We start from the raw sequence: 27978 nt of genomic DNA on the forward strand, positions 1-27978 counted from the left end.
TTAACTTTAGGTCATGTTCCAAGAACATTTAAACTGGCAGTTATAAAACCTCTCATTAAGAAACCACAATTAGACCCACATAATCTAGCAAATTATAGACCCATTTCAAATCTTCCTTTTATGTCTAAAATACTAGAAAAAGTTGTATCCGCCCAACTGGGCTCTTTCTTGCAAGAAAATGACATCTATGAAAAGTTTTAGTCTGGATTCAGACCGCATCATAGCACTGAAACTGCGCTCGTTAAAATCACAAATGATTTACTATTAGCTTGTGACCAAGGCTGTATCTCAATACTAGTTTTACTTGATCTTAGTGCTGCGTTCGATACTATAGATCACACAATACTCTTAGATCGACTACAAAATTATACTTGTGTTCAAGGACAAGCATTAAGCTGGTTCAGATCATACTTATCTGACCGCTACCATTTTGTCTATTTAAATGGAGAAAAATCAATCATAACTCCAGTAAACTATGGAGTGCCGCAGGGATCTGTGTTAGGCCCTCTATTATTCTCAATATATATGCTGCCACTTGGAAATATTATAAGGAAACATGGAATTAGTTTCCATTGTTATGCTGATGACACTCAAATCTATATTTCATCACGGCCAGATGAAAACGCTAAATTATCCAAATTGACAGAGTGTGTTAAAGATATAAAAGATTGGATGACGTGCAATTTTCTTTTATTAAACCCAGACAAGACAGAGGTACTAATCATCGGTTCAAAAAACCGCCCACAAAACATTTCACACTACAACTTTAACATAGTAGGATGTCCTGTTACTTTATCCTCCACAGTAAAAGACCTGGGTGTTATACTAGATATTTCATATGTTACAAGAACAGCCTTTTTCCACCTTAGAAACATTGCTAAGCTACGTAACATGCTATCAGTTTCTGATGCAGAAAAGTTAGTTCATGCATTCATGACCTCGAGACTAGATTACTGTAATGCTTTACTAGCTGGTTGTCCTGCATCCTCAATAAACAAGCTACAGTTAGTCCAAAATGCCGAGTTCTTACTAGATCAAGAAAATATGATCATATAACACAGATTTTATCATCACTGCATTGGTTACCTATAAAGTTCCGTATTAATTACAAGGTATTGCTACTGACTTATAAAGCCCTAAACGGCTTAGCTCCAGTCTATTTAACGGATCTTTTATCGCCCTATAATCCATCGCGCTCTTTAAGATCACGAAATTCAAGGTCATACCTAGGATATCTAGGTCCACCAAAGGAGGGAGAGCATTTTCACATTTAGCTCCAAAACTCTGGAATAATCTTCCTGATACTGTTTGTTGTTCAGACTCACTCTCCCAGTTTAAAACTAGATTAAAAAACGCATCTCTTTAGCCAGGCATTCATATAATACTTTTAATCTTACAGTTAAATCCGACCTCTAGTTCATAAACGCCAGAGGAGAACTGGCCCCCGACTGAGCCTGGGTTCTCCCAAGGTTTTTTTTTTCTCCATTAGGTCACCTGATGGAGTTTTTTCGGTTCCTTGCCACTGTTGCCTTTGGCTTGCTCAGTTGGGGATATTTGGGGATATTTAATTTAATTAATCAATCAATAATACTATTGATCAGCATTACCAAACGTGGACGTTTTCCACTAGAAACAAACATTGATGTATTATTTAATTTAATACTGTGAAGCTGCTTTGATACAATCTGTATTGTGAAAAGCGCTATATAAATAAACTTGACTTGACTTGACTCATGGTGTCGCATTCCGGGCAGCTGCCCTGGGAAAGCACGTGGTCCGCATGGTTTCGTCCCAGGCAGGAAGCGCACAGGATGTGACGGGCCCCGTCGCTGAGAGGGGCTCTACACAAGCCGCATTTGGAAACACGAGGCATTTGCAACAACGCCTCAGCTCTTTTAGGAAGAAAAACGTGAGTGTCGCGGCGGCGAACACACACGGAGCGTGTAAAGGATATGGGCGCCGGATGGCGCAGCAGGAACGCCGGCTGAAGGCGGCCGGCTTCCTCAGACACTAGGCTCTGCGATGCAGATGAATCGTCCCGCTGCAGTGCTTTTTCGACGGCGCAAGCTTCTTCCAGAGATCCAGCGATGTGTACGCTTCGCTGAAGAGATAAAAAATCAAATAGCATTCTATTGGGATCTGGCTTATAAAGGCATAAGCCACGCCCATTCTGGCGGGCCTTGACGACTGAGCCCTCATTGGTGCTTACGTCACGAGCAGCCTCTCGATAGGTTGCAGCAAGTTGCCGCAGAGCAGCCAATAGGCGCGCGAGCTGCCTCGCCTACGTCTGCTCTCTGCAGCAAAATGCGTTTTAAAATAATACAAAATTAAGGATAATTTTTGGTTCAGTATTCTCTGAATACTGCTAGCTTATGCAATATGAGAGTACTCTCGTAAGAGAACTATATTATCTTCAAAAAAAATTCTAACCAGCAGATGGAAGAATTATGCATCTCACACCTAGATCAATATCCAGAAACAACTCATATTTAATTTCGATCATCATTAATGTGTTATTACCTTTTTATGAAAAAACAACAACATTTAATATGCATACTAATGCTAAGGTATTTTGCAGTGAATAGGTACCAAAGTACTTCAAATCTCCCAAACCATAGCATTAATGTATAGATGAAAAGTAAACCAAAATATATATATATATATATACATATTATGTATTATGTGTATTATTAAAAATGTAAAAAATAAAAATAAAAAAAATACCATCACTCTATACATTTTTGGGGTCATATTGATCCCAAATGCACTGAGTGTAAACAGGAAACTAGAGACATATGAGGAAAAGATGGTCCAGTCCTGTGTCTGCTGGGAAACTTCCCGCTAAAACTGTATAAGAATGTTAAGAGAGTGTTATCCTTCCTTTTAGGAGAACATTCTGGTAACAAAAATACAATTATCTACAGAAAACATTACAAGAACATAATGCTCTCAAAACATTCATAGAACAACAACATTTCTATCTGGGATGAGCTCATATTGTCAAGTCAAGTCACTTTTTATAGCGCTTTTAACAATATTGATCATAGTATGAGCACACAGTGAATGCGCTGTCAGTAAAAGAACTACAAATAACCTTTATCTTTTGTTTTGTTTGTTTTGTTTGTTTTGTTGTACTGGTGGTGTAAAGGAATACATATATTCTCCTAGTGCATGTTTAATCATTTTGTATTAAATTATTTGTTAATGCATTATTTTGTCATGACTTTTACTTGAGAGGGCCCTAATCATGATCAAATTCACTGTTAACTACTTCCCAAACTCAGCTCATGATTGATTATAAACTTACTATCAAACACACAACGAGTTTTGCTCCTTCCTTTGGGAACTGTTCCACAAATATTCTTTGTGGGTTTTGAATTGTTATTTTGTATTTAGCTGTGCATAAGTCACAGTATAGGGTGAGTTTGAAGGAAAGAGAGAAACACAGAACAGATAAAGAGCTTGTAAGGTCAGTTATTAGTGTATTTTCTACGGTTGAAGAGGAGGATCAACTAATCCTGTGCCGTCCAGTAATGTTTATGACAAAGCTGAAATCAAGAGTTCAAGATATGATGATATTACATTATCAGGGTCAGGGTATTTCTTATTCCTTCTTAAAGAGGCGTTTGTGTAACGGTCACCAGCTGGAGTGCCCTTGAGAGCCACCAGAGGGCACTCCACACCAGACTCTCACGTTCACTCACAGACTACATCTCCCATCATTCTCTGCCTGGACTCATCAGCACTCATTATCACATTCACCTGTATCTCATCTTCTTGTTTAGTTCACCCCATATAAGCCTGGTTCACCCCTTCACTCACTGCGAAGTTTTGTATGTTGTTGCACTGCACTTCTGAGCGTTTTCTTGTCTCTTGGTTTTTTGGATTTCTTGCCTGTCCCGTGGATTACTATTGTGCCTTTGACCCCTGCCTGTTTTGTTTTGTTTTGTTTGTTTGTTTGTTTGTTTGTTTGTTTGTTTGTTTGTTTGTTTGTTTGTTTGTTTGTTTGTTTGTTTGGACTGTCTTCCTGTGTGTAACGGGCGTGCCTTGTCTTTAACAGTTTTATGTTAGATTGGATGCACGTCCATTAACCCTTGTATGTTCTGCGTTGTGCTCTTGTTGTAATGAGTGAAGAAAGGACCCGGACCACGACCAACTGCTGGTTGCTCTTTTAATGAAGGCAGAACGGTGGATTTATCTGTAAAAATCAACAAAAATATTCATAAGGCTGTTACATGCAGTCTCCTCCACACAGATCTCATGCTCCTCCTCTCAGCTGGCCTAGCGCAGACTGCACATGACTGATAAAACTTTTAGTATTATCAACAAAAATACTTTAAAATAAAAATATGAAAATGAATTCAATAAATTATAAAATGCTCAATGTAATTGACATGAATTTCTTTTACATTCTTAATAAAACCAATGTAAGTATGCCAGATGAATAATAATGAACATTATACACATACCTGTACAAATCAACAAAAATATTCATAAGGCTGTTACATGCAGTCTCCTGCACACAGATCTCAAGCTCCTGTTAGCAGATAAAAATACAGAAAACCCTGTAGACTAGCACGTGGAAACATGTCTAACTTTACTTTAAAGGTGCATTGCGCAACATTTCATGTTAAAAATACCCGTTTTTCTAACCCATACATGCTTAAACAATTGCCTGATGGGCTGAATGAGCCCTTCTCTGATCACTGCGATTGCCTCTATAATCCTGTACAGTAAAATAAATAAGAGGGATTCGGGGCGGAATTTGAGACTGGGCGTGACGTCATGCGCGTTCAGTTGCAGTGTTGCAGTTTCGCTTGTCGCCAGAGGGGGCATAGTTCTGCAAAAACTCAGAGACTTGCGCAATGCACCTTTAAAGCTTGCAAAAAGTCTGTTTACAAGGTTTATATGCGATTGACACATTAACTGCATGTTCACAACCTCAAAACTAATATTTATACATGAATAAAACAAGGTTTGTATCGTCCAAAAACTGAAATAAGTGTTTAAAACTGACGTGCAAAATTACCTCCTTTTCAGCGCAGACTGAAAGAAGCGCATAAATGACGACACAAGGCCTGCGACCTCTTAAAGTGAAAGTGCAGGTATTAACACCATGGTCTGAATACAACACTCAGGCATAAATACTGGCAATAAAACAGATCTTAAACATAAAGAAAACAATGTTCGTCAGGATTTGGTGACATTTCAACCTTAAAAGTAAAGATATCATTTCAACCTGGTTACATGTGCTTGACCCTCTGCTTGTTGGATTACGATTCTGGATAACCCCTTTAATAAAAGCTGCATTTGGATCCTCTACCTTCATGTCTCGGAGCAGTTTGTAACAGTTTGATTTTGTTTATCATAAATGTTAATTAATGCATTAACTATCAAACACTGGAAAAAGACTGTATGATTTGAATCTTCTGCTTGTTATGCTGGTATGGTTTATGTTTTTTCATGTATTAATATCATAATGATCACTGAGATATACTGTGTTTCAGGTATCAGTGGAGTGGATGATCATGTGTTCATCAGTTCTGGTGAAAATGCTCGTCTGTCCTGTAATAATGCTCTTTCTGACTGCAAATCAACTACATGGATCTACAACAGATTCAGTCATTCAGCAGTAGTTGAACTGATTACTTTAGGGATAAAGAATAAAGACACAGAGAGACATGAGAGACTGAGTCTGGAGTCTGACTGCTCTCTGAACATCAAGAACGTCACAGTAGAAGATTATGGATTATACGCCTGCCAAAAATATGTGAATGGACAACAACACCAATCAGAAACTGATGCTGATGTTTTTCTGCATGTTCTTCATGGTAAGTTTATGATTATGTGGTAAATATTATATTATATATCTTTATTGAACTCAGATGATGATTGAAGAGTCTGTGATTTGTGTCTTGTGTTCAGTTTCAGTGTCTCCATCATCATCATCATCTTCATCATCCTCACCCTCACAGACTGAGATCAGTCCAGGCCGCTCTGTGACTCTCTCCTGTCAGTTGCATTCATATACTGGACTCTCCTATGATTATTGGGTTCGTTCTGAGGGAATTGAGCTGTTGTGGGTGAATCAGGCTGGTGTTGATCTGAAGACAGACTCCAGATATCAGATATTATCATCATCAGATCAATATCGCTGTATCATCACTCTGACTACAACACTCCTGAATGAAGATGACAACAGAGAGTGGAGATGTCTTCTTGCTCACAGAAATCAATTCAAGACCTCAGTCAGATACACTGTCAAGTATTCAGGTGAGAAAACACTCTTTTCAGACAGATTTGTCAAAACTTTCACACACTGACTCTATTGTTTGGCAATTGTAAACTATTAGAGGTTAAGAGGTCAAAGTCATAAACTGCATAAAAATCCTTATAATTCCCAATATTGACCTCCTATGGGTCATACTAGGCTAAAATAGCCTCTTCTGATTTATGCAATATTTCATGTATGACCCATGAGGTCAATATTGGGAATTTGTTTGCAGTTTTAGGAATTCTAAGGCTTAATAATGTCATTGATTCAGGAAAGCTGAAGGTTTATGGGAAGCAGCTCACTGTGTTTCACTCTCATATAAACCAGGAATAAATGATACAGTAACATCTCTCTTCTCAACTACTGCCACTGTAAGCTGTGATGATTGAACACAAACTGCATGTCATGATCAATATGAAAATATGATGTTAATGTCCTGATGCGTCTGAACATTCATCTTCTGCAGCTCCAGTCGCTTCAACAACACTGACTCCAGTCAGAAGCTCAAACTCTGAGAAGACATCAAGCCGAACTACAGCAGCAGCTTCTACACAAGGTTCATGATCACATGATCACTGTCACACATCATCAGTCTCTCGCTTCAGTGGTTTGCACTGGCTCTCACAGACTGCTTTATCATCACACATATTAGCTACAAAAAAAGCTCTTTAGTCAGATTTGTCAGTGAGTTTTGATACATATGACCGGTCTTGTACAGTCTGTTGTCTGATGCGAAATAACCATAATATACAGCTAGTGTAACTCACGCCATTGCTATGATAAATTTGTAGCTCAGTGCTAAAAAGCATTTAAGTTAACTAAGTGCTAAATAACTTAGATTACATAAAGTTCATAATTGCACATTAGAACTAAAGAAATTATTTTAAAGTTACAATATTAGGATTTAGAAGTAAGCTCAAGAAACAAATTTATTGTAGTTCATATCCATATTCACCTTATTCCGCCCCGCCCACTTTTACTTCTGTCCAGTACTTCCGTTGTAAACCAACTTCCGGTTTAGCGGACCCTCATTCAATTTCGAGGAGAACTGCAGAGAAGTCTCACTGATAAAATGTCACATAAGGTAAGCTAATTTGTGCCAAATGTGCTATGTACGTGTGTACCAACAGCACAGCAATGCACTGTTTCTCTGGGTAATTTTTAAACGACTTTTAGGTGTTTATATGACTCCAGCTGTTATGGCAGCCACAGACTGCACAGTTAACACTGGCCATCTCTAATTTCTTCTTCTTCTTCTTCTTCTTCTTCTTTTTGATTGGCGGTTTGCAACTATTTCTTGTGCATTACCGCCACCACTGGACTGGAGTAGGCACGGGAGTTACTAGCTATTCTCAAACTAAATATACCAGCACGTTAAACTTAAAAAAAAAAAAAAAAAAAAAAAAAAAAAACCTTATATCCTTTTTAACAGGCCTGTACTTTTCAAAAAAATAAATAATAAATCAAAATTTTCCCTTGAGCTTCTTTTCAATAGTGTTTTAATTTCTAAACACATTTTCTTTGTTTTCAACTCATTAACAAGCCTCTGCCTTGCCTCATTGTATTTATGACAGTACATTATTACATGCTCTACTGTTTCAGGTATATTGTTCTGGCAATACTCACAATTTCCATCTCCATGCTTTTTTATTAAGAACATTGTACTATTCAACTTTGTATGACCCAACCTCATCCTTGTTAGTATAATTTCTTCCTGTCTTGATCTGGTTATTTGTGTGTCTTTTCCCACTTTCCCTTGTATCCTATAAAGATGTCTTCCTGTGTACCCATTATCCCAAATATGTTGCCACTTTTTAATCGTTTTCGCCTTTACTATACTTTTTATTTCTGCTTTACTGTACTTTACATCTACATCTATATTGCTTTTGTCTGTTGCTCTCTTTGCATGCTCATCGGCCAGTTCGTTACCCTCTACTCCTATATGGGCTGGAACCCATAAGAATGTCACCCTCCTTCCTGATGCTTGTATTCCACTTGCCAGCTGTAAAATTTCGATTAAAATATCTTCCCTTGAATCAGACCGATAATTCTGAACACTAAACATTGCTGAACTTGAATCAGAGGCAATCACTGCCTGAAGACAATTGTTAGACTCTATCCACACAAGTGCTAACCATATGGCAACCAGTTCAGCAGTATACACTGATAGGTCATCATTTATCCTTTTTGCCTTTGCTATTCCCATCTCAGGGATTACATAAGCTACCCCTACTCTCTTTACAATATTTTTAGACGCATCTGTAAAAACCTTTACACACTCTTTGTATTTTCCTGTTATATAATTTCTTACCCCATACTTATCCACTCCATCTTTCTTTCTTTCCTCCAACAGTCCTAAATCAACCCTCAATTCTTCCAACATCCAAGGAGGCACTACTGGATATGCCACTGTAGGGCTGATGTTCAGTGACCCAATTCCCATGTTATTCACCTTATCTTTTATAACCCATCCATAACTTTTAACTTTCATACTTTCTTTTTCCTGACATTCTCTTAATACTGTCTGAGACATGTGGTTCTCTTTATGACCCCTGATATTTGCCCAGTATACCAGTGCTAGCTGGTCCCTCCTCAAATGCAGTGGCATCTCACCCACCTCTACTTGAATTGCAGCTACTGGAGAAGTTTTTATTGCACCACTAATTATCCTCATTGCTTGATTTTGCATACCATCAAGTTTGCTCAAGCTTGTCTTGGAGGCTGATCCATATGCTATACAGCCGTAGTCAAACACTGATCTCATTAGACCTGTATAGATGGTTTTCAATGCTGACCTTGTAGCACCCCAATCTATCCCGCATAGACACCTCATGACATTTAGTATCCTTTTACATTTTTCTACCATCTTTTGGATGTGACATGCCCATGTTAACCTCTTATCAAACCAGACTCCCAGATATTTAAAGATCTCAACCCTCTCCAACTCTTTACCTAACACCATTATTTTTAATTCTCTGCAAATTTTTTTCCTTGTAAAGAACATAACCTTTGTCTTCTCTATTGAGATTCTAAACCCCCATTTCACTCCCCATTGCTGAACTGCATTCACAGCATCTTGCATCTTACGCACAATAAACTCATTGTTCCTTCCCTTCTTCCACATTGCACCATCATCCGCAAATAACGCTACTCCATCTAGGCCATGCAAGTCTTTAAATATCTGGTCTATCATAATTACAAATAATAAAGGACTCACAATGCTTCCTTGAGGGGTTCCATTTTCTACTCTAAAACTCTCACTTATTTCCCCATCAATTTTAACTCTCACTGTTCTTTCAGATAAGAAGTCTCTGACCCACTGATACATCCGTCCCCTAACTCCCATCTGATTTAATTTAATTAATAGTCCTTCTGTCCACATCATGTCATAGGCTTTCTCTATGTCAAAAAACACTGCCACTACAGTCTCTTTATTCACTTGAGCCTTTCTAATGGCTTCCTCCAGGCATACCACTGGATCCATAGTACCCCTTCCCCTTCTAAAGCCACTCTGGTAACATTGCAACAATCCTTTTGACTCCACCCAATACATCAGTCTATCATTTATCATTTTCTCCATTGTCTTACCCATCTGCGATGTCAATGCTATAGGTCTATAACTGCTTGGACTATGAGGGTCTTTCCCTGGCTTCTTAATTGGTACAATGATAGATTCCTTCCACTCTTTAGGGATAACTCCCTCCATCCATATCTTATTATACAACTTCAACAGGACATCCTTACCACTATCACTCAGATTCTCTAACATTGAGTAGCATATAGTGTCTTTTCCTGGAGCTGACTTTCCTAACTTCTTCAGTGCTCTAATTTCTTTAAATTGGAAGGCAATTAAATTAAACTAAGACAGATAACAGATTGGACCAGGGCAAACAAAGCGCTAAGTAGCTAAACCAGGAAGTGAGATTACGCGGATGGCGCCACCCAGTGCTACTTCCGGAATAAGGTGAATTCTTTTTAGGTAAATAAAAGGGATTATGGGAGTTGTAGTTTGATATACAATTGTGTTTGTTTCAAGTATGTGTTGAAATTCATTTTAAGAGTTTTTGTTTAAAGGATTTCATTGGTAAAGTGAAATGTATAATGTAGGCTAACATGTAATATTTTGATGTTTGGTGGTAAAATATATTTGATGACTTTACATTGTGGGAATTACATGTGAGGTGAAAGGTCGTCAACCGCGGGAAGAGAGAGAGACTGAATAGCTGATCAGAAGTTGCGTCGAGGACTTGCTCCGTGCTTTACTTGCTAAACTGTAAAATAGAATGTGACAAACGTTGTACATTTGCCAGTCGGACTTTGTTTAGGTTTTGTGCACACAGTCGGACTGAATTGTGAACTTGAAAGCCGAAGACTTTGTAGTTGTTGACGTTTTGCCAAAGTTAACATATCGCCATTGAGAGGATGCCTGTCGTGTGAGTGATTGCCAGTCCATGGTCATCGCGTGTGAGAGACTGCCTGGCTGCGACGGTGCGGTAATTTGATGTAAGAACCATCACTTGGGATTAATCATTAAGGTATCTTTAATTGTTTCTCTTGCTCCAAAGGGAGTGAAGGGGTCATTTTGTTTATTGGCCACGCCGAACACAAGCGACGCTCCAGGCCTGCAACGGTTAGCTGTTAGGTTTTAGCTCATTTGCCGGCTAGGACTGGGGTGGGTGAATCACGTGTGGGTGTGTGTGCACGCGTGGGCCTGCGTGTGTGTTTCATGTTGATGTGTTATGTACTGTATTTTAGCCTACTGTTGAATGTTAGCTAAAGTGAGGCTAATGTAGCCTGCAAGTTTCTAAGCTCTTACTACATTTTGAGGCTATTGAGGTACGTGTAACTTTTTGATTTCTTTTACATTTTGAGGCTAATTCAAACTTGAGGTTTGAGGTGATTTAATTTTATTCAATAAGCTAAGTAAGTATTTGTTGAATACTTTTCTTCATTTATACATTTGTATCTTATTTTTGTTTATATTGAGAATTCATTCTTTTGGTGAAGTTTTATATTTTAAATATTATATAAATATTTTTATTCAGTAAACTCTATTTTTATTTAACATTTTAATAACTAAGTTCTGAGTATTTACTTAGTGTTAAAATTTCATTGGGTAATAGATTGAATATGTAAATGATATTTCATGTAGATATGGTTTAAGTCAGTTACACATAAGTAAGTATACAGGGTTATGGTTTAAAAGTTTTTTAGTTATTCTAAGCATAGCCTATAAAGACACACAAACAGACATTTAAACAGAAGCTTAGCAAGAATTCTATATATTATATATATTTTACTGGGATTAGTTTAAGAACCCAGGAATGCCCTTTAGTACCAGGAGATAGGCCTAGGGGGCGCTACAAATTTATAAAATCATAGGACCCTATTTTGAAGAAGTTCATGGTCTAAAGCGCACGGCACTAAGTTCACTTAGGGCATCCAAACCCACTTTTGCTAGTTTAACGACGGGAAAAATTATCTGTGTGCCCAGCGCATGATCTAAAAGTGTTGTCCTTATTCTCTTAATGAGTAATGGGTGTGTTTTGTCTCTATTCTCTTAATGAGTAATGGGTGTGTTTTGTCTATTCTCTTAATGAGTAATGGGTGTGTTTTGTCTATTCTCTTAATTAGTAATGGGTGTGTTTTGGGCGTAACGTGAAATAAACCAATCAGAGTCTCCTCTCCCATTCCCTTGGAAGCCAGTAGCCTATGCACTCGTGCCATGGCGGATTCGCTATTTACATGGAGGAATTTGCAAGCGGAAATACTGAATGCTTCTCTAGCGAGGAAACGAATCTGCTCGTGTGTGAAGTTAAAGGTGTGTGTGTGTGTGTGTGGTTTATGGTCCGTCGTAACTGCCGCCGAAAACGCAGAAAAAAGATGTCTAATGCACAGCTAAGAATACTCTACATAATGTGCTTAATAACAACTTAGTGGCTCAAGTGGCTGTGCCTCTGCTCCCCTTCGCACATCAGATTGCCAAACCCTGTCCAGGCCTATGCAGACGACGTCCAGGTGTCATCCAGGGATGAGAAAGTGATTAAAACCATGCTCTCCCACACTGAAATGCATGCGGTGGTCCAGACTAGAGGTGAAAAACACCAAGTGTGCTGTGTTTTATGAGAGACACAGTGGAGGCAACAAGTGGTATCAAGCCAAGAAAGACAAGCCACCCTCCTTTTCCATCATGGGCAATGAAATTAAAGTGTATGCGCGCCATGAAACCTACTGCTACCTTGGACACCGGTTCAACATCACGGGCGAATGGGAAGAGCAAATACACAAACTTAGCAGTGAATACTGCACAAGGCTGGACATGGTGGATTCATCCCCCCTCCCTGTCGCAATGAAATTACAGGCCATAAGAGAGATTGCCCTTTCCAAAATACAGCATCTCTTTGCAAACATACATATATGAGCTGAATAATAAGACTGTAGGCCTGGTAAGACGCTGGATAGGACTAAATGCACACTCGACAAGAGACATCCTGTTTCACAGGTCCAGAGAGGGAGGGCTTCTACTAGGGCTGAACGATATATCGTTATCGTATCTATATCGAGATATGAACTTTCAAGATATTACTATCGAAAAAAGCAACGATATCGACGATATAGATTTACCCTCTCCGCGCTCGCCCTGCATACAACTCTGGCAGTCACAACAAACATCAGTTTTACGAGTGCCCTTGAATGCACCGCTAAAGCCAGCGCGCGCACACTACCAGGGACGTGGGAACTATATTGTGAGAGGGGGGGCGGCGTTTCCATGGTGACGCGTCCTTGCTTGTCACGTGACACACCGCAGCAGCAACAGCGCTGAATGAATGATGATCTGCTTTTATGTCATTTTTCCTTTTTTATTCAGAATATTCACAAATGTGTTAGCTATGGCATGAAATATTTGATATTCCGATTGTCAAATACATGCAAGTGGAAGTATATGGTTGTTTAAACACCTTTATAACGATCGCGTTAGTTGAGCTGTATGCGCGATGGGCGCCGCCGTGTTAGTTTGTGCCGCAGACGCAGTTCAGAGAATCGGATCTGTTGGATTTACAACCTCTATGTTTACAACACGTGAATTCATCCACTTCTCCCGAAATACTTAAAAGTAAGTGGCTGGTGAACTGGGAATAGAATAGAGTAAACATTGAAGTTACTTACACAATGTGTATCTGATATGAATAAAACGTGTCGAATTATAATGGAAAGGATTATTATTATTACCTCTTCCATAGACATCAGTGTGTATTTTACAAACTCTAAATGTATTTTTTTTTAGTACTTACGTAGTCATATCGTATTGTATCGATATCGAGATATCTGGCATGAAAATCGAGATATGACATTTTGTCCATATCGTTCAGCCCTAGCTTCTACTACATCTGGGGAAACGCAAGGTCCCTCTTTCTACATCAGAAGACGCCAGCTTCCTCGGGTTCAGAAGAAAACCCAATGGAAAATTGGACACCAACACACCAGGCTTTGGCGTGCGCTCGGACTGACTGGACCTGAATGACCTCTGCAATCGCGCAAATATCCAACTGCGCTGGAGGAACACAGCAGGACAGTCGGCGGAAGCCAACAAGAACATTGTCACAGATTCAACCATCACGGCAGAGGCAACCATCACAACTGGCGACAACATTCAACTCCTTGACACTCAAAACATCAGAAGGACAATAATCGATCACTTCCATTTGCGTATGATACAGCACTGGACAGGCCTACGCCTACAAGGACAACTGGCCTGCCTGCCCTGTGCCGACCATAACGTATCACATACAGTTCTGAAAAACACAGCCCTACAAGATGACATCCACAGATTCACAATTAAAGCTTGTCTTAAGGTACTACCAACAAAGTCCAACTTAGCAACATGGTTTCCATCTGCACATGAGCCGTTTTGCTTGCAACATCACAGCCGGCAAAGAGAGACGATCGCGCACATCCTTAATGGCTGCTCTGCCTACAAAGGACTGTACATCGCGCGCCACGACCGTATTGTTGCACTCTTAGTGAAGGAGCTCAGAGACAATGTCAACCTTACCACAATCCATTGTAACGAAAAGATCAAGACAGACTGGTCCCCCCCCCACATGAACAGTGCGCTACATTGGAAACTGCCATAAATCACTTACCAAATACACCTGACTTAGTTGTAATTAATGAACGCACCAAAGCCGTTACAATAGTAGAAATTGGTTGCTCTTTTGATGCTTACATGGACACCTGCTATGCTTCAAAACTGTTGAAATATCAACCATGGTACAATGTTTTCAATAACTCTGGCTACTCCTGTAAAGTTATTGCCCTTATTTTTGGTAGTTTAGGTCATGTGCATAATAGGGATGTCCCGATCGGATCCACGGCATCTATACCATGCCGATACTGGCCCAGAACGCTAGATCGGATATCGGAGGGGAGAAAAAAAATATCCGATACCTATGATCCGATACCTATTAGGGGTGGAACGGTACGTGTATTCGTATTGAACGTACGTCCGGTACGTGCGTCACGGTTCGGTGCATGGATTTACACGGAGAATACACGGTATAAAAATAAATAAAACTCGCGTGCACATTAATTAATGTAATGCGGAACTACTGTTAGATACGCGCATAGACATATGCGGGTTATTTAGGGACACCTAATCTGCAGCCCCACCTTAGCTCTGAACGCTATTTCGCTTCAAACGCTCGCTTTATTATACGCGCAAATGGATTCAAACTGTTCAAGCGTCGAACTAGACGCGATAGACGCGAATTTGACGCTCTATTCGCGTTTGGTGTGAACGCAGCAAAATGAACTGGCTGCGATGTCAAGATTGCAATGCTGGAATGTGTGTGTCTGTGTGTGTGTGTCAGAGAGAGAGAGAGAGGCACGGGCGCGATCGAACAGTGGAAACATAAAAACATAAAAACCGCCATTTTGTTCTTACAGGACATCATTAAAACTGCAAAAAGTGTTTAGCCTACTTATATTTGTGTAAAACACAACATTGTGCTTTTGTCAAACTGTAAACTCTTGTCAAACTGTAACCTACAATTGTCACCCAACCAAAATCAGACACACACACACACACACGCTGTTTAAAAGCAAAAATGATCTCATCTTTTGGACATTCATCATATTGCATAGATTTTCATTTCTTGTCCTAAAACAGCACTAATCTGTTTATTTTGAAGTTACACATTCTACATTGATTAAAAAAGAAAATCAAATGTGTTTTTAATGGTAGTATTATTTTATACAGAAATACATTATTTAAAAAAAATCGTTAAAGTTAATTAATTTTAAGGAAACAAATATATTGATTTGAAATATAGAAAATACATTTTAAATTCATTCAGGTACAATTACCAAACATATCTCATATCTTGAATAAAGGGTGGCATTCTTTCATTATCAACTGTTGTTGTGGACTATATACTGGAGAAGTATTTGTTCTCCATTTGAGTGAGATGAGAGCTAATTGAGCAAAGTGCTTCCATATATTTTATTATTAGTAGTATTAGTTCAAGAATAAAATAAAAATATCGGATTGATATCGGTATTGGCAAAAATGACAAATAGCCAAAGCTGCGGCATCGGTATCGTATCGGAAGTGAAAAAGTGGTATCGGGACATCGCTAATGCATAAGTTGTGTGTAAGAGGCCTGCAGATCTGTGGACTACATAAGAACAAGGATATTGAAATACAGAAAAAAAACTGACAAGATATTGCTATATATCAGCAGTAATTGGTAGCCTCTATATATGGAGGCGTAGGTGCCACCTTTACCCTTAATGTGCATAATGGACTGAGATATTGGCTGTTGTTGTACACCTTTCTGTCAAATTTGGATTATGCCATGATATCATAATCTTATAACCTTATCTTCTAATTCAAATAAAGAATTTAAATGTGTGTGTGTGTGTGTGTGTGTGTGTGTGTGTGTGTGTGTGTGTGTGTGTGTGTGTGTGTGTGTGTGTGTGTGTGTGGTTAAAGGGACAATCTACGTGACAAGCCGGATTCACCATATCTTTATGTACACAATAATAATCTTTTACATTGTAATCCTTTTATTTGGTGTGTTTGTGTGCTGCTGCACGTCTTGTGTGTGTAATAAGCAGTGTGTGTATATACGTCACATAAGTCACATTACTAACGCGCTCTTTAAATAACAAAAAAATAAATACTGTGCCATTGACTTTAGACCAGGTTTCAGTTGGTTAATGGATCAGTCTATTTCAGTTCCTCAAAATAGCAACGCACCGACAATGCGCCTGAACACACACCTCGTGCTCGTACGTACAGACCAGCAGCCCATGGGTGCACCGATGGGCACAAATGGGTGGTTGACGTGACGCTACATTTTTGTGTTCATGGTGACAAATATAAATAAATAAAAATGTATAATATTTCATTAAAATATCTGTTGTTATAAACAGTTTAATCTTCCAGAACTAATACATCTGTAATTAATGAGTATTATAATTCAAATATGTAAATATTTAGTTTTAAACATGACATTTGTCCACTGGCGTGACTGTCCGGGGTAGCGTTGCTTATCTTAAAACTACTGTAATTAAATGAAAAGTAAGTCTAAATACATTAAAATACTTGAATAGATGTTATAGAGGTGTTAACTTAATGAAACTAAAGGTTATAAGTCATAAGGTCCCCATTTAGAATAATTGTGACACATTACATTACATTTTGTCCGCAAAACTGGTGTCCACCTGGTGTGACGCCATTCTGTAGATAAAAACGGGCATTAATTTAGGCACCCTATTACTGAGAGGGGCCCTTCTTCATCCAGGAAGTACAGTAGACCTCACTGGAGTACATGGACTGCCCACAAGGTGAGTTCTGTTTAAAATATTTTCATAATATTGCTATTTCCGTGCACTGTTGGAAATGGGATCCATTATGCAGTCCTTTGGTGTGACATAATCTAAGTATTGATCTGAAAATTTTCATCAATTTATATTGATTGACTATTGAAAATAATGTAAATCTTAACACTGTTAGTCAGGATTGAAGACTGTCTCTCATATAGTTAGGCCGCAAACTGGCCTTGATCTTGAAAATGTCCACTGGTGTGACAGCACTGTCCTATAGTGTGACATGAAATCAGCGTCACACTGGTGGACATGGCTGTTACACCAGTGGACATAAACATTCTTTGTTCCTATAAAATAACCAACATCGGACAGAAATCACACACACAAACCAGATATATTTTAATCCTGCATTTATTAGCTTCTTGAATCAGATGAAGAGATGTGTTTAGTTGTGTTTGTAGCTCAGAATGAGGACCTATACACAGACAGCATCATTGCATTAGAACAGCCTTATGGTCTGGTTGGTTCACGTGAGATGATCGACAGCTTTAGAAACTAATCATATCACGCAGATGTCATGGCTGACGCGAATCAGGAAGAGGAGAGTCATCGCTAGCTCAGTTAGCTGTTTTAAGCTCTTGAGATCGCACATTTCAATGGGATATGAATAGAAATGTTATGGGGACGGATTGGGCAGTACTGCCCAAAACTGCATACTTTTACATATGTGTAATTATCTTAAAAACTGTTGTTGTGGAAAATTCAACGTTTCTTATAATCATTCGTTTCCAAACTGTTTAATCATATGCTTCTGTGAGGTTTTCTAGCAGCTGAGGGGGGACAGGGAAGCGGGATGGCAATTTAGGTCATAGATGAAGGCCTTTGGGTGTCTCAGGGACAAAGAACAGTGTGACCTGCACCAGGGGGTAGAAACCAGTCCGAACTAGCTGAAGATAGGGGGTATCTTTCTGCAAATTTACAAGAAACCTGGAAGGAGGAGTTTTTGCCAAGAAACTGTATAAAATGTCTATGTTTTATTATGTCTGATAGGTATTCTATTTCAAAGCTGGGTGGCTGCGGCTTTTGTGAAAAGAATCCTCATTGAAATAAACCTTTTCTCTTTATTACAGTTTTGTCTCTTGAAAGTTTTCTTACACCTCTGATGCTGTTTGATATTAACTTCTGAAAATTGCCATTACACTGTTAATGATAGAGAGGTGCGGTCTTTTTTGCCGTATTCCTCAGATTCCGCTGAAAACAGTGGTATATAGTTTGTATGTATACACACTTCCTTGTTGCGCAATACCACTGCGTAAAAAGGCCAATGAAATCGATGTTTGTTAGGCAGATTCCACGCGCTTCGACCAATGGAAAAATTGCGCTGGGAGGAAAATGTTTCTTACCCAATCTGAGGACATATTACCATGACGTATTCTAGCTAATCAGAGGACTCTGTAGCATAGCTGTCCCTTACCATAGTAGATATAGCGTCGAGTAGAACAGGAGACAGAGCAGAGCGGAGTATTATAGAGCGCACAGAGAAACAACAACATGTTTCGAACAATAACATGTTTTCAAAATGCTTCCAATGCAAAAACAAAACATCAACCAATATTGTTTGCAACTTTTTTTCATGTGATTTTTTTTTTTTTTTTTTATCTAACCATATGATGCATGTTTGTGAGGTTTGCATGTGTTCTCCTGTGAATTTAGATAATGTACAAGAGATGGAAAAAATATAAAACAACAAAATAAAATCTATTTTTTTTAATCAGTTATCGGTAATATGTTGTTTATTATTGCAAATGTTTATTGCTAATGTTTATTATTTTTCATTTGTTTTATAAATCTCATAATGATGGCACATCACTATATCATAGTCATAGCTTTTATTTCTATCTCAAATGATTGGTGGTCGGTCAGGGGGTACAAATAATCAAATACAGTTGGAATTGACGTAGACCATTAATAACACAGACTGTTAACAATTGTTTTTAATTAGTAGGCTATTTAAACATTCTCTATGATAAAAAAATGTTTGTAAAAAATATTTTCATAACACGGTTTTGGCGGTTATAGAGTTCTAATGACGGTGTTCAACTACAGTATAACCGTCGGTCTCACGGTTATATACTAACCGTCACACCCCTATCAAGGGGTACAAAACCATCACTCTCTCCCTCCTAACCTCCCTCCATCTCACCCCCCACCTCCCTCCCTATAAATCTCCCCGCTTCAAACTTCCCTCCTTTCTTACCTCCCTCACTCCTAACTTCCTCCCGCCTCCCAACCTCCCTGCTTCCTATCCCCTTCATAACTTCCCTCCCAACCTTTAGTAGCTAATTGTAGTAGTGATGTTTGCATTTTCTTTTTTCAAGTTTTGAATTTTTCTCTTACTCTCAAAATTGAAGGACATCACAAGTCAAACCTTCCTTCTCTGTTTTGTTAAGGCTAGTTTGAGATCCACGTTGAAAGTGATAGGCTGAGATGACAAGCAAGGAAAGGACCAGGAAGTATAGGGAGAGGCTGAATAAAGATCCTTAGAGGAGAGAGAACATCCTGAAAGAGAGATGCAGAAAGTAAATTTGACAAGCTACCAAAAGTTATTTAAGCATAAGAATTGAAGCGTTTCATGACATGATTAATGCTTCATCGTATCACAATATTCATGGTTGGTTTAATAATTTTCCCCACAGATATCAGGAGAAGAAAGCATGCGGGCAAATTGTTGAGCTCAGTGTGAAGTCTGTGTTGCCAGCAACAAGGAAGAAGCTACAAGAAAAATGGAGAGAGTCCAAGAGGAGATGTAGGGCAAGGGAAAAAGCCACTAAGGCTGTCCTTGATCTAACGCCACAATCACCTCAGGATCAGGATCATGACCAACCATTCAATCATGAAGAGGTCAATGAGGCCCCAGTGGCAGTGCCTGTTTTGTGTAGCACACCAACACAGTCACCTAAAGAGATGTCCACCAAAGACCAAAGTACACCCAAAAGAGTACGAAAAAGATCTGTGAACAAACAACTAAGGAAGCTAAGAATGCAAAATGAGAAGTTAATGAAGCAACTTAAAGCTGAAAAAAGAAGAGTGGACAGGTTTAGACGAAAGAATCAACGCCTTGTGCAAAGACGGAAGGTGGATAAAAATGCACACACAAACACACAAGCAAAACAGTCAAAACAAAGAAACAATGCTCAAGAAAGAAAGAAACAAGTGGAGTCCTTCCTGTTGAGAGACGAAAGCAGCAGGCTTCTTCCGGGGAAAAGGGACACTGTTGGGAGGAAAGAAAAAATGCAAAGGAGAGTACTTGTAAAGTCTTTGGTGGACTTGCACAAGGAATACTCCCAGACAGCTGAACTCAAACATAGAATGTCTTACAGGCAGTTTCTACGCTATAAGCCATTTTATGTAACCGAAGCCAAGGCAAATGATCTTAATACATGCGCCTGCTACCAGCATGAGAACATGCGTCCCCTTATTGATGCCTTGTCACAGCGTGGTATCCTACCTTCAAAAAGCCTATCATATCTTCTTTCCAGCATAACCTGTAATGTGGACAACATGAAATGCATGGAGCGCACATGCACTGAGTGCTGCTATGATGAAGTCCAGATTGCCATATTTAATCTAGATGATCGGGCTAGATGGGAACACTGGGTAAAGGAAGATGTGGTGGTAGGAGACAAAACATACAAAAACTGGGTGAAGAAAACTGAAAATGGTACAATCGGAAAACTGGTTGAGGAGTTCAACAAAGAGTTGGACGGTATTGCTATCCATCAATTCAACTGGCTTCACCAGGCCCAGAAATTCAGGCATCTTAAAGAAAATCTAAAAGACAACGAAATGGTTCTGCATGTGGACTTTTCAGAGAATTATGCCTGCAAACTGAACACGGAAATTCAGTCATTTCATTTTGGAGGAAACCGGCAGCAGGCATCCATCCATACAGCAGTGGCTTACACATTCACAGGCTCACAATCCTATGCCACAATCTCTGACTCTGTCAGCCACAACGAACGTGCTGTGTGGGCCCACCTCAAACCAGTGGTACAGGAAATGATAGCAAACTCTGGCCACAAGATTGACACGCTTCATGTGTTGAGTGATGGTCCAGTCACCCAATACAGAAACAAGGCAAATTGTTACCTTTTGAGCAGTGTACCCTACACATGGAGGCTGAAGCGAATCACCTGGAATTACTCCGAGAGAGCCCATGGGAAAGGTGCACCCAATGGAGTTGGGGGATCAGTGAAACGCATGGCAGACAACCATGTCCATGGGGGGCAAGACATACAAAGCCCTAAGGACCTCTATGAGTTCCTAGCCCGAAAAGAGGTCCCAGACATAAAATTCAAATGGATCGATGACGCAGATATCCAGGTGTTCAACGAGATGTTGCCACCTTCTGTCCCGAAAGTACCTGGCATCTTAAACACACACCAAATACTTTCCTTCTCTGCTGGAGAGATCTTCTATAGGGCTCTAAGCTGTTTCTGCCGCTACCCAGACATGTGCGACTGCTTCTCTCCAAGCAAGATGAGGCTTGCCTGTGAAGTCCAAGAGACCCAGCCTGAGAGTCCCAGTAGTGGAGAGGAAGAGGAGGAAAAGTTTGACGACAAGTACACTGTAGGGAAATTCGTCATTGTCCGCTATGACAAAAAGCCATTTGTTGGCCAGATCACACAACTAAATTCAGAGCACATTGAGGTCAATTGCATGGTGCAAATTGGCTGGAAAAACACATTCAAGTGGCCTGCTAGGCGAGATTGCATTATGTACAGCAAGGACCAACTTGTCAGTGTCATCTCTGAGCCAGAGCCCCACCAGCGTGCAGCCCAGCTCACCAAATATGACTGGCTGCTGTTCAATGAGGTGTGAAAGGACTTAAACTCCTTAAACTCTAAAACACTACTGTTTTTTTTCTATTTGTTTGTGTTTCATGGTGTACTCTGTTGTACAGCACAGTTCCTAAAGAAAAGAATCAATTTACTATGAATTAGTTGTACTAAAATTTTTTGTTTTGTTTACATGTTCATGCTATGTTGCTAAATGTTATGATGGCTCCCAGGTCTTTTTTATGGGAATGTTGGTTTCTTCTTCTTTCTTCTGACTTTATTGTACAAAACACATTTGACCTTGAAGTTGTAACTTTATTTTAATGAATTTTTAAAATGATTTGAACAAGAAATAATAAATGTGACTTTGTACAAAACAGGGGCATACCGGTACTTTTTGTTGTCCAATGGTGTGACGAAATTTCCTAAGGTGTGACAAACTGAATTATAAGTGGAAAAGGCATTTAAATGCACAAATTTATGTAAAAGGTGTTTAATAGTATAATAATGATATCATCACTATGCACATATAAGGATGGAATGAAGCTTCATTAGGTTTTATACTAATTATAATGAATATAATCCAGACGTTTGGGTAAAGTCCCTATGTGTACATCTTATAGTGGGATAATAACATGATTGTAAATTTGTATTGGTAACTTTTGATGTGGGAATGTAATTAGGACAAATTGATAAGGATTGTGCATATTTGTCTTATCTGTCACACAATCTCTGAATTAAATATTAACATAAAAAATGTTGTCACACCGGTGGACAATATTTGGGACTACCACACAAAAAAGTTAATAAAATGCTAAATAAATAAGGAATTAGAAAGGGACACATTCAGTTTTGAGTTATTCACATATTAAGCAATATAATTATAAGACATTTGACATACATTTTAGAAATATTTTTTTTTCCACTTTGGATTTGAGTTCACGTCAACCACCCAAATGCATTTTCTATTTAAACAACATGTTGCAGGACGTGAAAATGAAAACTGTGGGGCTGAAACTAGCAAAACACACTTGCGTCTCGCCTGGCGCTGTATTGCGCGGGTGTATGAATGGGCCCATAGTGAAGATTTATTAAACATATACCAGTTTGTAAAATAAATGTCTTGACATTGTGTTCATGCATTAAAATATGACATATTTCTATTTCCATTTTGATTTTAATAGTTGTAACATCAACTACAGCAACAGCACTTACTCCAGATACCACACCAATCTCTCAGAATCCAGGTGTGTATGAACATCATCTTCATTTAACTGACTCATGGAGTTTTCTAGAATCCTCTCTGGATTACACTTTCTTCCTTGAGTTGTTCAAGCAGCTGATCACAAATTTTGACTCAAGCCATGTTTAATTTGTAACTGTTTTTTGTAACGATCTCTGATATTTTGAACATAACTCATGTTAGTGTGAGCAGCTTCAGCACTGATACTGTAGCTCTGGACTACAGCAGTTTGTAAAAATGCCGTGATATTGTGTTCATGCATTAAAATATGATATATTTCTATTTCCATTTTGTTTTTAACAGTTGTAACGTCAACTACAGTAACAGCACAGATTCCACATACCACACCAAACCCTCCAAATCCAGGTGTGTATGAACATCATCCTCATTTGATCGACTCGTTGTTCGAGCAGCTGATCACAGATTATAACTCAAGCCATGTTTAATTTGTAATCTACATCACTTTCTAATTCCACTCTCTTGTACATCACCAACAATCATAAACATGAAAACTAATACCGTAATGTAAAAAGTAACTGTCATTAAATGTCAGACACATCATTCTCATCCAGACAATCCTAAACAATCATGTCACATTCATGTACATAGTGTACAGATGGCTTTTAATACCAATTTCTATAAAATCATCATCACAAGCATCAATTTACATGATAAATAAGGATAACTATGCTATTGAATGTGCCATTTTTATGTATTTGGTTAAACACAGTAATACAGTCCTGCTCATGGTGTCTCTCTCTATAGGCTCTCTCTCAGTGACAGTGACTGTGATTGTGATTGTTGTTGCCGCTTCATTCGCTCTTCTCCTTCTGGCTCTTATTCTCTGGGTGATTCGTAAAAAAAGAGCAGGTGAGTTTTTCATATTTTGTAACAACAGACAAAAACATCTGATAAAACAAATATGTGTAGCGTAGCGCTTGGGAGCGGCAGCTCTATTTTATATGACATTGGGCGGAACAATTTATACCCACGCTCAATTCATTTTATTATTTCCAACTACGCCACTTGGGGAATTTCGCCCCAAGAATTTAATATAACCTCTAAGCTAAGGCACACACAGATCCTAACCACAGTTGGAGTCAGAGACATAGGTGATTGAAAACATATATATTTTATTAGTTGTTAAAAGACAGTTCTGTTTTTATAAAAGGTGTTGACCAGCAATCACTCTCTTCAATTTACTAAATTCTAGAGTTGGCTGCAAAGGAACCTGGGCGTACCCAAGGGGCAGTCTCAAGATATCACCTCTATAAAGAGTACTCTATTCAGTGCACACACACAGCAACACAACACACACTCCACAACTCATGTCAGAGAAGACCACGACTATAGTGAGGACCCTACCACCTAATTGGTCACTCGTCTGCCCCCCGGGGCATGCCCAGGTCTCAAGACGATTCAATCAAGATGATTCGCTCGAGACGATTCGCTCGTGACAGGACAGCGCACACCAAAAATAGAACCAAAACAGAACAGCAGCTGATGAGGCCCAGCGCGAACAAAGCCTTATGACGAAGCACAGGGCCGATGATGCTCATTCAGAAAGTCGGTATCATCCTTATCGCATGCAACCAAGCATGCTGTCCCAGAATCACTATCCCCAAGCTATGCGGTAGATGGAGCCGAAGATCTCCGACAAGCTCGTTGGCATGAAGCACCGATAGATCGTACGCTGTCTCAAATGTCCACATTCAACTCTCCAAACAAGCACATAGACCCGCCAACAGCACCGCCAGTGGATAAACAGCTTTGGCAAATTTTTACAAGCAGCACATTTTACGCTGACTCCAACAGAAAGCAGCAGGGCGCATGGATGACGTCACGACCCCGGATAATGACGCATACCAAGGAACTGGTAGCTCATGCTCTTATACGCACCGGACGCCTGGCCATTGGTCAAACACTAAACGATGACGTAGGAGGTAGGAGGGGTAATAACCCTTCCTGCTACATATGTAATTTAGACAAATTTCTTTCTCTAAAAGTGAAGAGAAATCAATGAGTTAACAAAAATAATGTTTCTATTCTACAGCACTAGATTCTTCTAGACTCTTTTAAAAACTGATTGTCATCTGCATTAGAGACTGTGTGTGTGTTTGATCATAAACTTTCCCGTGACATTATGTTTCAGGCAACAGAAGAGGGACTGGTGACTCTGTGGTAAGTATTGCAGGTTGATCCATGAGTTATTAATGTTCATAAGGACTGACCCTGAAATATGACACTCTTATTACTCAGATTATAAAATGTCAGGGTTCTCAGCAGACAGTTCTGTCAGTCTTGTCTTAGTTTAATCTGTCTTTGTTTGTGTTGTGTTTGAGCACATGGCTCTGTCTTTATTTGTGTTGGCCATGTGTTCCTCTTGTCCCGCCTCCTAGTTTCCAGTGACCACGCCCTCTTGTTTAGTCGTTGGCTGCGTTTACACTTGGCATTAACATGTGACCTGTATCCGGATGTTGTCCACACACACATTGAAAAGACAAGTGTAAACACGCTTCTGATCGGATAACAGTGTAATAATCACCCGAAAGTTGCAGAACCATTCATTTTCCGTGAAGAACGCGCATTTTTCCCACCACAGCTGGCAACGTTCTCGGACCCATACGTTTCTCTGTACCGTCTCCATTACGGCATCTATCCACATTATTAGTACTTGAAGCTTCTTCATCCTCCTCATCTTGCAAGATTTGTAGAATGTCCCCCGACTGAAAACAGTTTTTAAAAGAAAACCCACTTCAGGACGACTTTGCGCCGGAGCCATACTTTCTTTTCTTTTCTTTTCTTTTCTTTTCTTTTCTTTTCTTTTCTTTTCTTTTCTTTTCTTTTCTTTTCTTTTCTTTTCTTTTTTTTCGCGGGAATGCGAGATCCGATCTGTTATCCAGATACAGAAGCCACTTGATGTGGACAGGTGTAAACGCACCGTGTCCTGATTGGCTTATGATCCGATCTGCTTGATCAGATCACGGTGATCGCATGTTAATGCCAGGTGTAAAAGCAGCCACTGATGAGTCCTTGTCAGTCTGAGTGTGTGCTCTCCTGTTGTGTGTCTGAGTATGCAATATTCCCGAATGCAATGTTAGTTTCACTTCTGTCTCCTGAGATTCCTTCATCTGATCGAGTTTTGAAGGCAACACAGATCTATCCTTCACTGCCTTTGATATCCCACAATCCTGTGCTTTCCATTCTGTGACAGTTGAGCTAGAAAAATAAAGATGACGTTGGAAAGTTGCGGCTGTTAACGTTTTCCACTTGTGATGCCATTTCTAGTGAGAAATTACTATTGAAGTCATTAAATGAAACACTACAGAAACACTGAGACCGTAATACGCATGTGCATGACCTCATTGTCTTCACAGATTTAAGTTTTTGTTGTTTACATGGAGACCATTTTCAAAACTTTGCGTTTACAGGAACCTAAAACACCATTGTCGTGTAAATGAACGGCCAAAACGCATAAAAAGTTTTACGTTTTTTGGTTGAAAATGGTGTCATGTAAACAGCCCCTCAATTACTATGAACTGGCAAAACATGAGGGAAAGAAAACACAAAGACTGCATCCGAAAACGTAGACAATGACTTTGCAGGCAGTGTTGGCACACGAAAGGTTCCTCATGAGACTGATTTCAGACACACTTCTGAGGCAGTGTTACGGTTTAATGATCTACAGAAAAATAGAGCGAGCTTTGGTGAAAACTAAGTGAATCCATCTAGTGTCCTGGCAGCAGAATACAGTGTTTTTAGTTGTTCTTCGTGGATTCGTGTGAATGGGGATCGTTTTGACAATGGTGTCGTCTGTACACAGAAAACTTAAAGGAAACATTTTTAAGCATACAGTTTTCGTGTAAACGTGCCCTGAGTGTGTTGTGCTACCTGTTACTAATCGCCCATTGTTCTAGTTGTGGATTTCATCATGTGTTGTTCCTGTTGTGTGGGTCAAGTCAAGTCAATCATCCTGTCATGTTACAATAGGATCTGTCATCATAACGTCATGTCTGTATAATAGGTTTTCACAAAACATTTATGTGAAATTGCCAGGACACACATTTTACACATATATTACCTGAACATTTGCAGAACCTGAGGAAAATATCATTGATGGATGGCATTTAATAGCTTGATTTTTCCATATTTCCATTGATGTTTAGGAGCAGACAGATGATGTGACTTATACTGAAGTCGCTGCGTTCAGTAAAAAACGAGGCAAAAAGAACAAGGTGAGCGAACACTTCCTTGATGTTGTCCAGCTTCTCTCAACATGATTTTTGTATATTTTCCTCTTATATGCAGATCTTCTTGATTTGTGTGATTATATGCAGTTCTTCATGAATTGAGCTCAAACAACATGCTGTGATAATCGTGGGTTGAAACAACTGTGATGTTCATTCAGGTTCGCTGTGATGATAAAGTGACTTATGCTTCCATCAGAGGAGCAAAAGCTGGAGCTCAGGAGAACTGCAGTCAACTTTATGCCTCTGTGAACAAGAACAAATCAGTCAAATAATTATACAAACCCCACATGAGCAGAGGAATATCAGTCTAATATAACTCAATCCTCATGGGTTCATTCATTGTTAATACTTTCAATGTCTTTTACATGTTAACAAACAAATTGTAATGAATTGTTGTCTTTTGTCCTCTTTGTGTTCTGGCTTTGAGTTCTAGCGCTTCCACAACTATTTTAATAACCTTTGGTCTAGTTTTAATTTAGCAATGTGGAACTAGTGTGACTACATATTTTCAGGAGTATTTTCAGAGCGATGAACTCACTG

At 39.2% G+C, this 27978-nt stretch overlaps 1 protein-coding gene and 1 long non-coding RNA gene across 2 annotated transcripts in view; one reads left to right on the forward strand and one right to left on the reverse strand.

Moving 5' to 3' along the window:
• The window catches only part of LOC311287692 (uncharacterized protein), a 412610-nt gene that overhangs the window by 138898 nt on the left and 245734 nt on the right, over nucleotides 1-27978 (reverse strand). The window lies entirely within an intron of this gene.
• On the forward strand, nucleotides 23952-27699 carry LOC311275639. The gene is made up of 4 exons (XR_014624963.1): nucleotides 23952-24058; nucleotides 25341-25369; nucleotides 27355-27423; nucleotides 27597-27699. It is a non-coding gene; the product is annotated as an uncharacterized lncRNA (long non-coding RNA).

Source organism: Rutilus rutilus (genome assembly GCF_951802725.1).
Source record: "Rutilus rutilus genome assembly, chromosome: 1".
Classification (NCBI taxonomy): domain Eukaryota; kingdom Metazoa; phylum Chordata; class Actinopteri; order Cypriniformes; family Leuciscidae; genus Rutilus; species Rutilus rutilus.